Below are 16,026 nucleotides of genomic sequence, written 5' to 3' on the forward strand. Positions count from 1 at the left end.
CCTCTTCAGGCCCATGGGGCTCATTCCTCACCACAGCCTTTCCAGGCCCAGTTTTTGCCTTCCGGCGGCCTCTCTGGGCTGAGAACCTCCTCAAGTCGGCCTCTCCAGACCACTTGCACCCTCCGGGCGTCCTCTCCGGGCCAAGCTCCTCTTCCTGGCTGTGTCTCCAGGCCCAACTCCTGCCTGTCAACAACCTCTTTGGACTCAGTGCCTACCCATCTCCTGGCTGCCTTGGTTGGCCCACAGCTTCCTCAAGCCACGCTCCCCAGGCCCAGGTCAGGCCTCACGGTGGCCTCTCCAGGATGAGCTCCTGCACTCCGATGGCACCTGCAGGCCCCAAATGGTCTCCGGTCGGTGGGCTTCTCCACGCCAAGCTTGGGCCTCCCGGCGACCTCTGCAGGCGCAAGTTGTCCTGAAGTCGGCATCTCCCGGGCCTGTCTCCCAGCAAGTAAGCAAGCTCTTTTGGCTCAACTCCTGCCCAGCTCCCAACCGCCTTTGTAGGTCCCGAACTTTCTCCAGCCAAGTTCTTCGGGCCTAATTCCTGCCGCTCGGTGGCCTGTACGGGCCCAGCAATGGTTGGAGAGTGGCCTCTGCAGGTCCCACTCTTGCCTCCCAGGGGCCTCTCCAGGCCCATCTCTTGCCCCCTCGGCGGCCTCCCGGGGCCAAGTCCCTGCCTGCCTCCCAGCAGCCCCCGTGCGGCCCAGCTCCTCCCTCACGGTGGCCTGTTGATGCCCATGCCTCTGGTACCCTGCCCAGAGGCATGAGCCCCTGCCACACACTGGCTCCTCCCATGCTGAGAGAGGTCAGCATGAGCCCCTTGCCTCACACGGGCCCCTCCAACGCTGACAGAGGTCAGCCTGAGCCCCTTGCCTCACACCGGCCCCTCCCACACTGACAGAGGTCAGCCTGAGCCCCTTGCCTCACACCGGCCCCTCCCAGGCTGACAGAGGTCAGCGGGAGCCCCTAGCCTCACACCGGCCCCTCCCACGCTGAGAGAGGTCAGCGTGGGCCCCTTGCCTCACACCGGCCCCTCCCACGCTGAGAGGTCAGCGTGACCCCCTGCCTCAACAGGCCACCGTGAGGGAGGAGCAGGGTTGCACGCAGGCTGCTGGGAGGCAGGCAGCGACTTGGGCCTGGGAGGTCGTGGTGGGGCGAGAGCTGGGTCTGGAGACACCCCTGGGAGTCAACAGCGGGGCCTACAGACTCTGTTCTCCAGCCAGAGCTGGTACTGTTCAGGTACTGGGAGGCGGGATGTGGGTCTGAAGAGCTTGGTTGCAGAAACTTCGGGGTGTACAAACGCAGGCGGGAGCTGAGCCAAAAAAGCTTGTTTGCTGGGAGGCGGGAGATGCAACCAGGAGAAACAGCTGTGCCTGCAGAGGCCGCCATGTGGGAGGTGGAGGCCGGGCCTCCTCAAATCGGCCTCTCCAGACCCACTTGCAGCCTCCCGGCGTCCTCTCCGGGCCCAGCTCTTCCTCCCGGCTGCGTCTCCAGGCCTGACTCTGGCCTCCCAACAACGTCTTTGGACTCAGCTCCTGCCCAGCTCCCAGCAGGCCCAAGTCGTCGTCAAGTCGGCCTGGAATTGGGCCCGGAAGAGCAGCAAGTCGGCCTGCCCGGGCCCAGCTCCGTCCTCTCGGCGGCCTCTCCAGGTGCAAAACTTCCTCGAGTCAGCCTCTCCAGGCCCAGCTCCTCCTGCCTCCCAGTGGCCTCTTTCAGCCCAGACCAGCTCATGGCTCTTGGCGGCCTTCCCAGGCCCCGCTTTTGACTTTTGGTGGCCTCTTCAGGCCCAGAACTTGACCTCCAGTGGGCCTTTGCAGGCCCGGCCTCCTGCCTCTCGAAGGCCTGCACGGGCCCGGACTCACAGCGGACTCACAGCGGACTCTCCATGCCCAGCTAGCTCTCGCCTCATTGCGGCCTCCCGAGTCCAAAGCTCCTGCCTCTCGGCCGCTTCGGCAGGCCCAGCTCCCGCCTGCCAGTGGCCTCTTTAGGCCCAGCTCATTCCTCACGACGGCCTTCCCAGGCCCCGTTTTTCCCTTCTGGCAGCCTCTTGGCCTCTAATTTGTTTATCTTTTGTGTATAAATCCCAAAATATTGAATTTTGGAATATTTCCACCATTATGTAAATAGTTTGGTAGGTGATTTATTTGGGGTGAGTTTCTGCACCAAGCCCGAATTTTTTATTTTATTTTCCTTATTGTTTGGTGTTAAACAGGTTTAATGACGGTCATGGCAACTGTTTGGCACAATGAAAAATATCGCCCATGATCAACGTGTTCTGTTCTGGGGAAGGGGGCAAAGGCAGGGTGAATCACTTTCTTAAAAAGTATAGCTCAAGTTGGGAGTGCAGAGGGAATGGGGAGAAAACCCTCCCGCTGCCTGTGTCGAAGTGCAGGAGCCCCCACCCCCATACTCACCTGAGTCCAGCCCCTCTGGGGAAAGAAGGGGTGCATGAACTCCCCCTAGTCCACAGGCACCTCCCTGTGGCCCAAGGCCCTCTTCACACTCCATCTTGTAGCCCCTACAGGAGCTATTTTCCGAAAAGTGAAAAGCTCTGAAGGTCCCACTATTCATGGTATGTACACCTCCCTCACCAGGGGCTGCAAAGTGGCCTGGAGCTCCATACTGAGTAGAAGTCTTTGGGCTAGAGTCAGCATCTGGCTGACGGTCCGGATATCCTGGTTGGAGTGACCCTGGTGCTCCCTGCCAGGGCCTGGTGCCGCTTGCTGAAGATCATGACCGCCACTCATGGGCCACCGGATGTGGTCCTTGTCCCATTTGTCGGGGCTGCGTCCATCCTTCTCAGAAGATGAGTCCTGTTCCTTGCGCAGGGCACTGAGGGACTGGGCCTGACATCATCTGAGTGGTAGAGGCAACTGGGTGTCAGGAGACATGATGGAGAGGAAAGCAACATCATGGTCATTCTGTGTCTCACTGTTCAGCAGGGACTCCCCTGAGGGGCCCAGGGCTCCTCCTCCATGGTGGGAGGTGAGCTTTTACCAGCTTCCACCACCCCCATAGTGTGTGGGGTTGCGGTCCCTGGGCTTTCAAGGCAGGTGGCTCCAGGGGGCCGCCCAGGGTCAACACTCCCTGTCCCACCTGGTGGACGCTCATGAGCAACAGCTGCCAACTTGGCAGGTTGTTTTCTTTGGTTGGAGGCCACTGAGTGACTGGCAGGTTGCTGGGCCTCATGTGGCTGCAGGGAGGGGTGAGGAAGGGGATGGAGTACCAGGGGAACACGGCCGCAGAGTGACCTTCCGCATTCCTCCACACGAACATGCTGACGCCATGGGAGGCCTCACTGAACGCAGGCCTGGGGGCCGAGTACTTGGTCCGGGCAGTGGGTTCCTGGCAGGGGCTCACACCTCCTCACCCCCTCCTCAGCCAAGGTGGCTTGGGCCCAGAGAAGGGGAGGTTGGAGAGGAGCAGAAGGCCAGGCCTCAAGTTTTGTTTTTTTTGTTTGTTTTGTTTTTTGTTTTTGAAATGTAGTTTGACTCTTGTCACCCAGGCTGGAGTGCAGTGGCACGATCTCAGTGGCCTTCATACCTGGCTAATTTTTTGTATTTTTACTGAAGGTGGGGTTTTGCCATGTTGGCCAGGCTGGTCTTGACCTCCCTACCTCAGGTGATCCACTCACCTCAGCCTCCCAAAATGGGATTACAGGCATGAGCCACCGCTCCCAACTTCATTCATTTTTACTTGAAAAACTCCATTAAGCATTTTTTGAAGGTAGACCTAGTGGTCCTGAATGCCCTCAGCTTTGTTTGTCGAGGAAACACGTTATTTCTTTTTTCTTTCTGAAGGACAGCTTTGTCAGACATAGTATTAGTTGCTGGCAGTTTTTTTCTTTCAGCACTTTGAATGTATTATTCGATTCTGTCCTGACCTGCAAAGTTTCTTTAACTTTTGACTATTTGATTATATTGTGACTTGGTGAGTATCTATTTGGTTTGAACCTCTTTAGGAATCTTTAAGCTTCATGGATTTAGATGTGTAAATCTTTCCCATGATTTAGGCAGTTTTCAGCCATTCTTTAAATAAGCTTTCTTCTCCTTTCTCTACTTTCCTTCCCAAACTCCCATAACCTGACAATGGTTTGCCTAATGGTGTCTTGTTGGCTTTCTTTTCTCTGTCTCTTTTTTTTCTTTTTCTTTTTTTTTTTTTTGAGACAGAGTCATGCTCTGTCACCCAGGCTGGAGTGTAATGTGTGGTCTCGGCTCACATTGCACTCCAACCTCCGCCTCCTGGATTCAAGCGATTCTCCTGCCTCAGCCTCCCAAGTAGCTGGGACTACAGGTGTGTGCCACCACACCCGGCTAATTTTTATATTTTTAGTAAGATGGGGCTTTGTCATGTTGGACAGGCTGGTCTTGAACTCCTGACCTCTTAATCTGCCTGCCTCGGCCTCCCAAAGTGTTGGGATTACAGGCTTGAGTCACCACACCCAGCCTTCTTTTCTCTTTTTTATTCTTTTTTTCTTTGTCCTCTGACTGGATAATTTCAGAAGATCTATATTCAAGTTTACAGATTCTCTCTCCTGTTGAAGTTTACTATTGTGCTATATCACCCAGTCTGGTCTTGAACTCCTGGGCTCAAGAGATCCTCCCACCTTGGCCTCCCAAAGTGCTGAGTTTACAAGCATGAGCCACTGCATCCAGTCAGTCCCAGCACTTTGGTAAGCTGAGGTGGGAGGATCACTTGAGCTTAGGAGTTTGAGACCAGCCTGGGCAATGTACTGAGAACTTGTCTCTATATTTAAAAAAAAAAAAAAGTCTTTGGGAGGCCAAAGCGGGAGGATCACCTGAGGTCAGGAGTTCGAGACCAGCCTGGCCAACATGGCAAAACCCCATCTCTACTAAAAATACAAAAATTAGCCAGGTGTGGTGGCACACGCCTGTAGTGGTGGTGCATGCCTGTAGTCCCAGCTACTCAAGAGGCTGAGGCAGGAGAATCACTTGAACTGGGAGATGGAGGTTGCAGTGAGCTGAGATCGCACCAGTGCACTCCAGCCTGGGCAACAGAGTGAGACTCCATCTTATAAAAGGAAAAAAGAAGAAAAGAAAAATTCCATATCTGAGTGTTTACTCCTGAGTTTTTGAGATTGTTATTAAGATTGTGCTCTACTGTGATGATTTGGGTTTGTTTGATAATCAGAAAAAAGCATATTCTTTTGGGTGTTCAGCCACACTGCTTTGGTGTCACAACTGCACATTGGTTTCACAGCTGCAGGACAAATTCGAGCATCCTAAAATGATTCAACAGGAGGAGATAAGGAAGCTCGAGGAAGAGAAAAACAACTGGAAGGAGAAATCATAGATTTTTATAAAACGAAAGCTGCCTCTGAAGCACTGCAGGCTCAGCTGAGCACTGATACAAAGAAAGACAAACATCGTAAGAAGCAATAGTTTCTCCTACTATTCTGAGAGCCTTATCATTCTACATCCCATCTTCCTGTGAGATTGTCTTTGTAGCATTTAACTCTAATTGCAGTTCTCTTTTTAAAAATTGGCTTGCTTATTGTATATTTTCCCCAACTAAAGCGTGAACTCCTAGCAGGTCGTGGTGGCTCATGCCTGTAATCTCAGCACTGTGGGAGGCTGAGGTGGGTCGACTACCTGAGGTCAGGAGTTCGAGACCTATCTAGATAGGCATGTGAAATTATCTAGGAAATCAAAGGATTGCAGATGGAATCAGAACCACGTTGCTACAGTTTCATTCTGGCTTCAGCCTTGAGTACAGTATGGACTGAATGGAGACTACTAAGCTCTCAGCCATCTGCTGCGTTCTGGTAGTGCTCTACAATCATGTGTCTCTACTACTTCTTTGCAATGTAAATACTAGTGTAAAACTACTCAGCCACAAGCTCTGAGATCGAGAGATGTCCTTCTCTTAATAGAGATAAGTCATTTGGTGGAATAACTCTTCGAGTCAACCAGTGTAAGTAACAGAGACACCAAAAACCAGCCATTAGTTTAGTTTGCTTGACCCAGCAATCTACCTCTTAGTATATGCTTTGGTGACACTCATGTACTTATGCACCAGGTGGCAGGTGTGTACTAGAATTAAGATATTCATAGTAGCATTGTTTCAGATAGTAAAAAAGTGTTATCCACAAAAAAATGGATGAATTATCAGTGAAAATTACTGAACTTTGGACACACACACATCCTGCCAACCTTCATCAAAAAAAGTATTATTTCTTATTCTGCATCCTAACCTAGATAAGTGGAAGAGAAGAAAGAATTTTTTAAAAAAAGTCCTGATAGCTGGAAAACTTCCTTCACTGTATCCAAAGTTATGAGAACTCTTTGGGTTGTGTCTCCAAACTGAGATTCAGAAAAGCAATCACAATTAATCAATAAATTATCATTTTCATAGGACATTTCTAAATTTCCAAAGTGAATATAGCCTTTTATTTTTCAATCCAGCTAGCTAGCTAGGTCCATCCATATCCATGCACATCATCTGGTTTAATAGATTTCTCATTATGCTGTATTCATCTGTATATATTCTAATGTTGGAGAATTTTCTCAAGTTTAAATATGATTTAGATAAACTTAACAGAGTGTCAGCAGTACTTAGATAAAGCAATTTTTTTTTTTTTTGAGAAATGGTCTCTCTGTCACCTAGGCTGAAGTGCAGTGAGGCAGTTATGCCTCACTGCAGCCTCAACCTCCCAGGCTCAAGTAATCCTCCCACCTCAGCCTCCTGAGTAGCTGGGATTACAGGTGTGCACTACCATGCCTGGCTAATTTTTGTATTTTTTTTTGTAGAAATGGGGTTTCACTGTGTTGCCCAGGCTGGTCTTTCTGGGCTCAAGCAATCCACCCACCTCAGCCTCCCAAAGTACTGGGATTACAGGCATGAGCCACTACATGCAGCCTAGATAAAGCAAATGTTTAAATTGATTTGATACTTGATTTTACTCATAAAAAAAAAAACCTGAATGCTAATTGTTAACCAACTATTGTTAAATTTTAAGGGCAGTTGGGTAGCATGGTCTTAGGTTTGATTATAAAGGTTTGTCTTTTTTGGGAGCCTGTGATTTTTTCAATACAAAGCAGCTTTTAAAACATCTTGTGAGAACGGTATTTAGGAGGAGAACAAAAAAGGGAATTCTGAATTGTAATGACAGATGTAAACATGTCTTTCATTAGGGTTCACTTTGGTTTTCTTTTTCTTTAGTGGTTTTTGGCAAATTTGTCATATCAAGAAGCACTTTTAGACACACAAGTTGCTATAGTTAATATTTTATCTTCAACTTCCGGTAAGAAATTTGTCTTTAAAAATCTGCATTATAAATCAGTGTATGTATTTCTGGTATATATATGTGTACATGTACAACATTTTAATCTTGTTATAGCTTCTTACATTAGTTCTAATATACATTAGTCTATTATAACTGTCTTTTAATCTGTATACAGTCAGGTGCTGCATATGATGTTTCAGTCTACAACAGACTGCATATACGATGGTGGTCCCATAAGATTATAATACTGTATTTTTACTGTACCTTTTCTATGTTTAAATATGTTTGGATACACAAATACTTACCATTGTGTTACAGTTGCCTACAGTATTCAATACAGTAGCATGCCATACAAGTTGGTAGCCTACAAGCAATAGGTTTATAGCATATAGCCTAGCTGTGTAGTAGGCTATACCATTTAGGTTTGTGTGAGTATGCTCTATGATGGTGGCACAAGGATGACATTGCCTAACGACACACATTTTCTCTGTATTTATCCCTGTTGTTAAGCATGACTGTAGTTTCATGCCTTAGCCTGTGCTATTTATGTTCCTTCAAATACTTTACAATATTTTTTATATAACAACATATTACAGTTTTATAGGCTGGCCTTTTGTATTGTAGTTGCCTTTCCCTTCACACATCCTTTCCAGAGATCTTTTTCTAGACCCTTTGGCTAAAATTTAATTGCTTATTTCAGAACTATAATTTGCCCTATGATAGGTGTTTTATTTTTAAGATTGAATCACCTTTCAAATCTGGAAGACAAAAGTATTTTTAAAGCTATAAAAGTAACTTTAGGGACACAGGCTTGATTATGATGAAGTCAGCTTGTTACTCTGAATAAGATTTAAGTTTCCTATTAGTTTAAAATAAATAGGACTGTACTTGATCTGTACTGTTGAAATAAACATGGTTTAGTTTGGAGGCTATTTTATGCATGAACTTTAAACATTTCAGTCTAGTCATTACTTAACTGCAGTCATTTTCTTAGTTAAGAGTGACAAAAATAATTTGAAAGGTAGGTATATAATTTGCTTATTTAAACAATGAAGTTGGTAGTAAAAATGTTGACAGTATTTAAACTCATGTACCATTTTTAAATTCTTTTCTCCTCATAGGACTTTTTACCTTAATCCTTGCTGCAGTATTTCCAAGTAAGAGTGGAGATAGATTTACCCTTTCTAAACTATTAGCTGTAATTTTAAGGTAAGCATATAGTGTGATAGCTAGTTTACTCTGCTTAAAAATACAATATTACAATTTCTGATAGTGGCACCAGGGTAGTTTGTATTGTAAGAGCAAAGAAAGATGTGGATAAAAGAAGGCTTTAAGTGGACATGATGCTACTTAGCCCTGTCACATCCTGCACTAGGTTTCTAAACCCTCCTGGGTAGGGTAACCAGAGGGAAAACCCCAAGACTGCTTTGGTTCCCATTCATGTGTCTGCAGACTCATCACGTATTGGACTGACGTTCACACTTAATGTGGCAGCTTAATCGTCATAATCTCCCAAGTTTCTATTTCTTTTTCTTAAGGCAATTTCCCCTCTTTGTTTTGATTTTTATTTCTCCTTTTTCTACTTCTCTTAGAAAGCTAACATTCAGTTTTCTCTAATTGTCTAAGCCTCAGGTGATGTTTCAGTTATTTTCTGTATAATTCATTTGGCAGTTTTGCACTACTGCATAATATGAGTGTTGCTGATAACTATACTTAAATATTTTAATTTAACTTTGTGTATGTTTGTCTTGTCTTCCCTACTGGTTTGTAAACCCTTGAAGGCCATAGCCTTGTTTTATATTTGTGTCATCAAAGACCTAGCATAGGGCTTTGCCCATAGACTGTATTGAAAAAAGATGTGTTGGTTTAATAAAACTTATTTTATGAAACAAAATCAGAGAAGGTAGCAGGATGATTTGATGGAGAGTAGTGTTTCTTGGTTATCAAAGCTGAGATTGAATAAGAGCTCTGCTGTTTGCCCTGGGGCAGTTTCCTTAAACTCTGAAAGGGTTTCCTAGTTGAGAAAATGATATCTATTTTACCTTGCAGCCTTGTTTTAAAGTTTAGTGGTAATAGCTATGAAGTGTCTGGTATTGGGCAATCATAGAAGACTGGTAGCTCTTAATATTAAATGTTTTTCTTTTTTAGTTATAAGGGTAAATTAACCACGGTTGCTCCAATGGGCAGCTGGTTGATCCAACTAATTTATCATTTAGACTTTATGGCCACTAGGGATTTATTCTTTTACATGGTTTACTAATGTTTTAAGCCGAGCAAATTTTTGCATTAGGGAAATATGTTTGTATTGGAGAAGTAAATGAGGTTTTATTTAACTTTATTTAAAATATGTGCTAATTTATAACTTTTCTTCGTGGTATCTTAATAAAGACTTGATAAAGAAGGAAATGGATATAAAATATTGAACTTGTAAGTATTTTGACAGAGTACATTACTTCTTCTCATTAAAGTAGGTAGACGAACAGAGGTTGGCAAACTATGTTGGGTCAGCTGCTGGTTTTGTAAATCAGATTGTATTAGAACACAGCCACTCTCATCTATTTGCAAATTGTCTATGGCCATTTTAGCACTACAGAGGCAGAGCTGAATTGCAATACCATGTGGCCCAGAAGCCTAAAATATTTACTATCTGTACCTTTAAAAAAAAGTGTTACTTAGAAATTTTTTGAGTAAGTATATGTTCTTAAGAATTATGTATTAAACATTGTTTAATATTTTGTTTTGAATTGGCATTTTACTAAGAGATTCAATTTCTGAGGCTATAAAAAGAATTTTACATAGCAACAATCTTGAAGGGAATCTAAGCAAAGAAATCTCATTTCATCAATTGAGAGACAAGAGTGTGGCCTCAAGCCAAACAACTTGGAATCCAATCCCATCTCCATCATTACTAGTTTTGAGATCTTGAACAAGTTCCTTACATTTCTGTGCCAATTTTCTCATCTGTATATTGGGGATAATAATAGGATTTCTCTCATAGGATTATTATGAGGATTAAATGAGTAGAAGTTCTAAAGTGCTTGGAACAATGTCTGATACGCAACAGGAGGTGCTCACTATACTTAGCCATTATCATAATCATCATCATTTAAATGGAAACAAAATCCCTGGTTTCTAATATATTGTGGATACTCAATAAATAATAGCTGAATCTGAATATGAACAGTGATTATTACAGAAAATTGTGATGATTTAATTGAAGGGTTTGCATATTTAATGTAAGGACTACACTTGAGTTCTGATGACTTCTTTCCGTAAGGGAATACATATTTTCTTTCATCTTCCTCTCCCACTGCCACACTGGTCTTTCTCATCAGGGTGAGAGAATTAGGCTAATTTTTTTTTTAATTAGCAATATCTCATCTACTTGAAAACTTGTTACAATTTATAAGATTCATAGAAATAGACAATGTAAAGAGTTCCCTGAGGACAGGAACCACATCTGTATTGTTCACTTCTGTAACCCAGTGCTTTGCCCATATTAGATGCCCAGAAAATAACAGTTGAGTTTATGAATGACCTCTGATATCTCTACATCCTTAATTCAGTCTTATTTTTATCCACTAAAATCATGAGATTAGTGAAATTGTTTAAGCACGTAAGGATAGTTTTACTGTTAATTTAGATTTTACCAATAAGCAAGAGTAGTACCATTGGTGGATTTATATGGGTTTGATATATTTGTATAATCCAAAAGAAAGATTGGAAAGGGATGACAAGTTGGTTAATTCATTCTTAACTGAAAGACAGTGGATAGCGTAGCACATAAAAGCACTGGACTCTGGAGTAAAACTGCCTGTATTTCAGTCTCGGCTATGTGATCTTGGTCAAGTTACCTTACCTCTTTATGTATTAGCTTTCACATGTAAAATGGGAATGGCAGTAATAAGACTTCCTTATAAGGTATAATATTGTACATTTTGTGAGGATTAAATGAGTTAATACAAATATAACACTATATTATATTGATATTGTTAGATATTATTATTGAAATTGCTAAATTATTTGATAGTTTTACCCAAAGTTGAGATTAGTCTTGATCACTTATAAATAATTTTTATCTTTATGATTAGCCTTTTCAGAATTCTTTAGCTCATCATTAATGACTGTTATTCTCATAGCATTGGAGGTGTTGTACTGGTAAACCTGTCAGGGTCTGAAAAATCTGCTGGAAGAGGTACAATAGGTAAGTACTTGACTCTGGATTCTCTCTGTTAGAGTACACAAGAAAGTTACATGTGCGTGCTCATGTGCACAGATGAACGTACGAAGGGTAGGCACTAGCAGGGTGTTTTTTTTTTTTGAACTTTTCCTTTGGAAATAACATAAAAAAATGCGTAAATAGTTTAGTGAATTCTCATAGCCTTCACCCAGATTTTTCAAATGTTAACAACTTACATAAATATTATACAGTTATAAAAATCAGAAATTAACGTTGATTATGATACTGTTATCTATAAAGCCTTTTCAAATTTTGCCATTTTTTCCACTAATGTTCTTTTTCTGATCCAGGATCATTTATTGCATTTAATTGTCGTGTTTCCTTAGTTTCCTTTAAATGCAGAAGTGTTCCTCAGTCTTCTTGTCTTTTATGACCTTGACACTTTTGTAGGGTACCACCTAGTTGGTTTGTAGAATGTTCCTCAATTTGCATTTGTCTGACATTTTCTTTGGTTAAATTGAGGTTGTGCATTTTTGGTAAGAATATAATGGAAGTGATATTGTTTCCTGATCAGTGCATTCTACCAAAAGGCACATGATATTGATTTGTCCTGTTGCTGGTAATGTTAATTTTAAGGTGGTTAAAATTAACCACCCTACTCCAGTGTAAAGTTACTAATATTTCCCACTGTAAGTAATAAGCATCTTGTGGGGGATACTTTGAGGCTATACAAATTTCCTGTTGCTGTCATATCTTCACCCACGAATATTGTCATTTACTCTTGATTCTTGATTCATAGTTACTGCTATGGTGAACACTTAGATTTTGATCCATTGCTTAGACTTAACAAAAACAAAAGTAATCAGAACCTAGCTGGGCTGAGCATGGTGACTCATGCCTGTTATCCCAGTGCTTTGGGAGGCCAAGGTGGGAGGATCGTTTGAGGCCAGGAGTTCAATACCAGCCTGGGCAGCATAGTGAGACCTCATAATAAAAAATAAACCTAGATTAATTATTTCTCTTTGAATACTTCTTTAGATATTTGAGGTTTATTGAATAGAACAATGCTTTCTGAATTATTCCTAGCTACTACCCAGTGAGCTGTGCTTTGAACCTCCTCACCCCTTTCTCACCCAGAGCAGCTTTGTGTATATAAAACAATGTATGTATTTGGTATGTGCATGTGTATGCAAGATTTTGTTGACAGGCTTTTCCTTAGCTTTAAAAAAAGTTTGAAAATAATAAAAAAAAGTAATAAAACATTCGTCTTCTGAATAATTGATTAAAGTATTGAATATGACCACTTGGCAGAACATTATTTAGCTGTTTGGAAAAGTTTAAATGTTTTTGAGAGTTAATAAGGAGAATCAGTATTTATTATTCATGTACTGTGAGATCTGTATTATGTTAGCTATTTCGGAACATTAAAACGTATAAATTATGTGTTTGCAGTTTTCAAGGAGTTCTTGATTTGGAACAATATGAGATTTATAAAATGAAGCTACTAGGGATTAAACTAATACCATACTTGACAATAGTAAGTATTGTCTAAAACAGAAGACAGGACAGAAATACAGCCGATTAGAAAGAGGATGCTTTGTGGAAGAAATGGAACTTTAACAGAGCCTTTAAGATGGGAATGGTAGTGCAATACATATTAAGAATGGTATACGGGGGTAAGGAAGACAATACAAGCAACAGCTTAGTGATGGAAAAAAACGTTTGTTAAGTTGGAAAATGCCAGGTGTCAAGATTGTTTATGTAGGGTAAAATAAGAAACATGCATTTCTAAATTAAAAACAAAGTGTTACTTTGGAGTTGTATTATTATAATATGTATAGGTTTTGGTCGGATCATTGAGGTGAATGCTTTTGCATTTATTTGTTAACACATTAAACTCCTTCCTGTACTCCTAGAAGACTTGGATGGGGTAGGCTATACCTTTTCATTATATATCTTTATATCAATATAAAGGTGATTTATATCATTATATATCTTTTCACTTTTGTATATTCTTGCAATATTATCTGACACATTATTGGATTTTAAGCGTATATTGAATGAGCTAATGAGTGATTGCTTTAAATCACGTCCATTTTTACAGGTTCCATTTGGTCTCTTGCTGGAGCCATGCTCTATGCTGTCTATATTGTTATGATTAAGAGAAAAGTAGATAGAGAAGACAAGTTGGATATTCCAATGTTCTTTGGTAAGAATATATGTAACTTGGGAGGCTATTTACTCTAAATGATTAACACAGGGTTTTGCTTTTGTTTTTTGGAGGGAATAGGGAAGCCTTTTTTTTTCTTCCGTATGATTCTTTAAAACCATTTAAAGATTATGAAGGCCAGTCCCAATGTTTTCCTTACTTTATCCTGCATAGTTGTGCACCTATGAGGGAGTGCCCATCTCCTCAGTGTGAGACAGAAAGTAACTCCTAACACTTTTTTCAAATTGATGTCTTCAGACTGCAAGTCAGATATTTATCTCACTGATAGGACAGATTTATGCTCTTATAAGCATGTGAGAGTTTACCTGCTGTATTTTACATTTTGCCATTTTTGAATAGTTAGCAAAGGACTGGGGAGACTGCCCCCGAATTATATGTTTAATGCTGTCGCAGTCTATGTACTTATGTACATTAAAAATTGTGGGCCATTTAAATGCTTTCCATTTGCATTTTATCTTTAAGACACAGACACTTTTATAACATAGATTCATTCTCAAATTACCCAATTATAGTTTCTGGATATGGTTTATAAATTTTCCTTTGCCTGACATCAGTTCAGGAAAGAACTTGCGATATCTGTAGGACTGCAGACGAAGAACACATTGACAAGATAATCTTTCAAAAGATATCTGAATATAAATAGATAAAGAAGCTCCGTGATAAGAGTTCAAAGTGCAGCTTACAAGGAGTCAGGAGACCTGGAATCCAGCTGTTGTAACTTTATTTATCTCATAGGCATCTGAAATATGAGGAAATTGGACTAGATGAATGGCCTCTAAACTGTGATTTAGGGAATAGGTAGGCTTCTGGGATGGTTGGAAGGAAATACAGTTGCATGCAGGGGTCTAGTTCTTGGATTCCTTTGCTGCTTCACCTGTGGAACAGCTCTACTTTGTTGAGCATTTTGAATTAGAATTTAATTTATAGTAAAGATTTTTCTTATGGCTGGGCATTGTGGCTCACACCTGTGATCCCAGCACTTTGAGAAGTTGAGGCAGGAGGACTGCTTGAAGCCAGGGATTCAAGATCAGCCTGGGCAACATAGGGAGACTGCATTTCTATTTAATTTTTTTTAAAAAAGACTATTTTAAAACTATTTTAAAACTAAAAATAGATTAAATACTTGTACCTAAAGACTAACAAAAATAAAATGTTTGAAAAGCCATGAGGCTGAATGATTGCTTAAATTGTTTTTAAATATAGAATTCAGGAAATATAGCATAATAGCCAGGTTTGGTTACATGTGTTTGTAATCCCAGCTGCATGAGAGGCTGAGGCAGGAGAATCACTTGAGTCCAGGAGTTCGAGTCTGCAGTGAGCTATGATTGTGTCTCTGCACTCTAGCCTGGGTAACAGAGTAAGATGCTGTCTCTTAAAAAAGAAAAGATAATTTTAATGATATTTTATTTGAGAGTCATAGAAAATTTTATTTGGAATGGAATAAAATGCTAGTTTTTTTTAGTGTTATAGGTAGGTGGTTGGGTCAGTGGTACTTTTTAAAAATTTATACATTGACAACTTGCAAGAAAAATTGCTTAATTTACTCATATTAGGGAGAGTGCATATAGACATGTGGCTTGTGTTGGTCCTGTTCATATGTGATGTGATATGTAAAGCAATATTGATCTGCCCTGGGCTTTAGAATAGACAGGATTTGGAGAAGTTAGGATTGGGATGTTGGGGGCTCTTCAGGCAAGGGAGTGTGAGCAGAGGCTTAACAGGGAGCAGTGAGTAGATCTGAATGATTGTGCTGGAACTTCGCTTTGTGGAAGAAGAACAGAAAGGCATGTGGCGCCAGATTCTGGGCAGTCGAGGGAATAGGTGGGGTCATTGGGACTTTTGTCTCTAGGTCAAAGGATGTTAATTTATGTGGGATTTCATAGACTCAGCACTTCAGGGACTAGAAAATAGATTTAGATCTTGGTAATGCCACATTTTGGTGTTTCATTAAAACAACTTTGTAATGTTATTTAAGCATTTTAGGTCATGTGTCCTTGCTGTATATGTGTTCTTTTGTTGTTGTTTTTTTAATCAATAGATGTAAGTTGGTGTATTAGTCTGTTTTCACACTGCTATAAAGAACTACCTGAGACTGGGTAATTTATAAACAAAAGAGGTTTAATTGACTCACAGTTCTGCATGGCTGGGGAGGCCTCAGGAAACTTACAATCATGACGTAAGGTGAAGGGGAAGCAAGGCATGTTTTACACACTGGCAAGAGAGAGAGAACTTGAGAAGAAGGAACTGCCAAACACTTTAAAACCATCAAATCTTGTAAGAACTCACTATGATGGGAACAGCATGGGGGAAACCACCCCCATGATCCAGTCACTTCCCACCAGGTCCCTCCCTGACACGTGGGGATTACAAGTC

This window comes from Gorilla gorilla, chromosome 20, assembly GCF_029281585.2.
Source record: "Gorilla gorilla gorilla isolate KB3781 chromosome 20, NHGRI_mGorGor1-v2.1_pri, whole genome shotgun sequence".
Classification (NCBI taxonomy): Eukaryota; Metazoa; Chordata; class Mammalia; order Primates; family Hominidae; genus Gorilla; species Gorilla gorilla.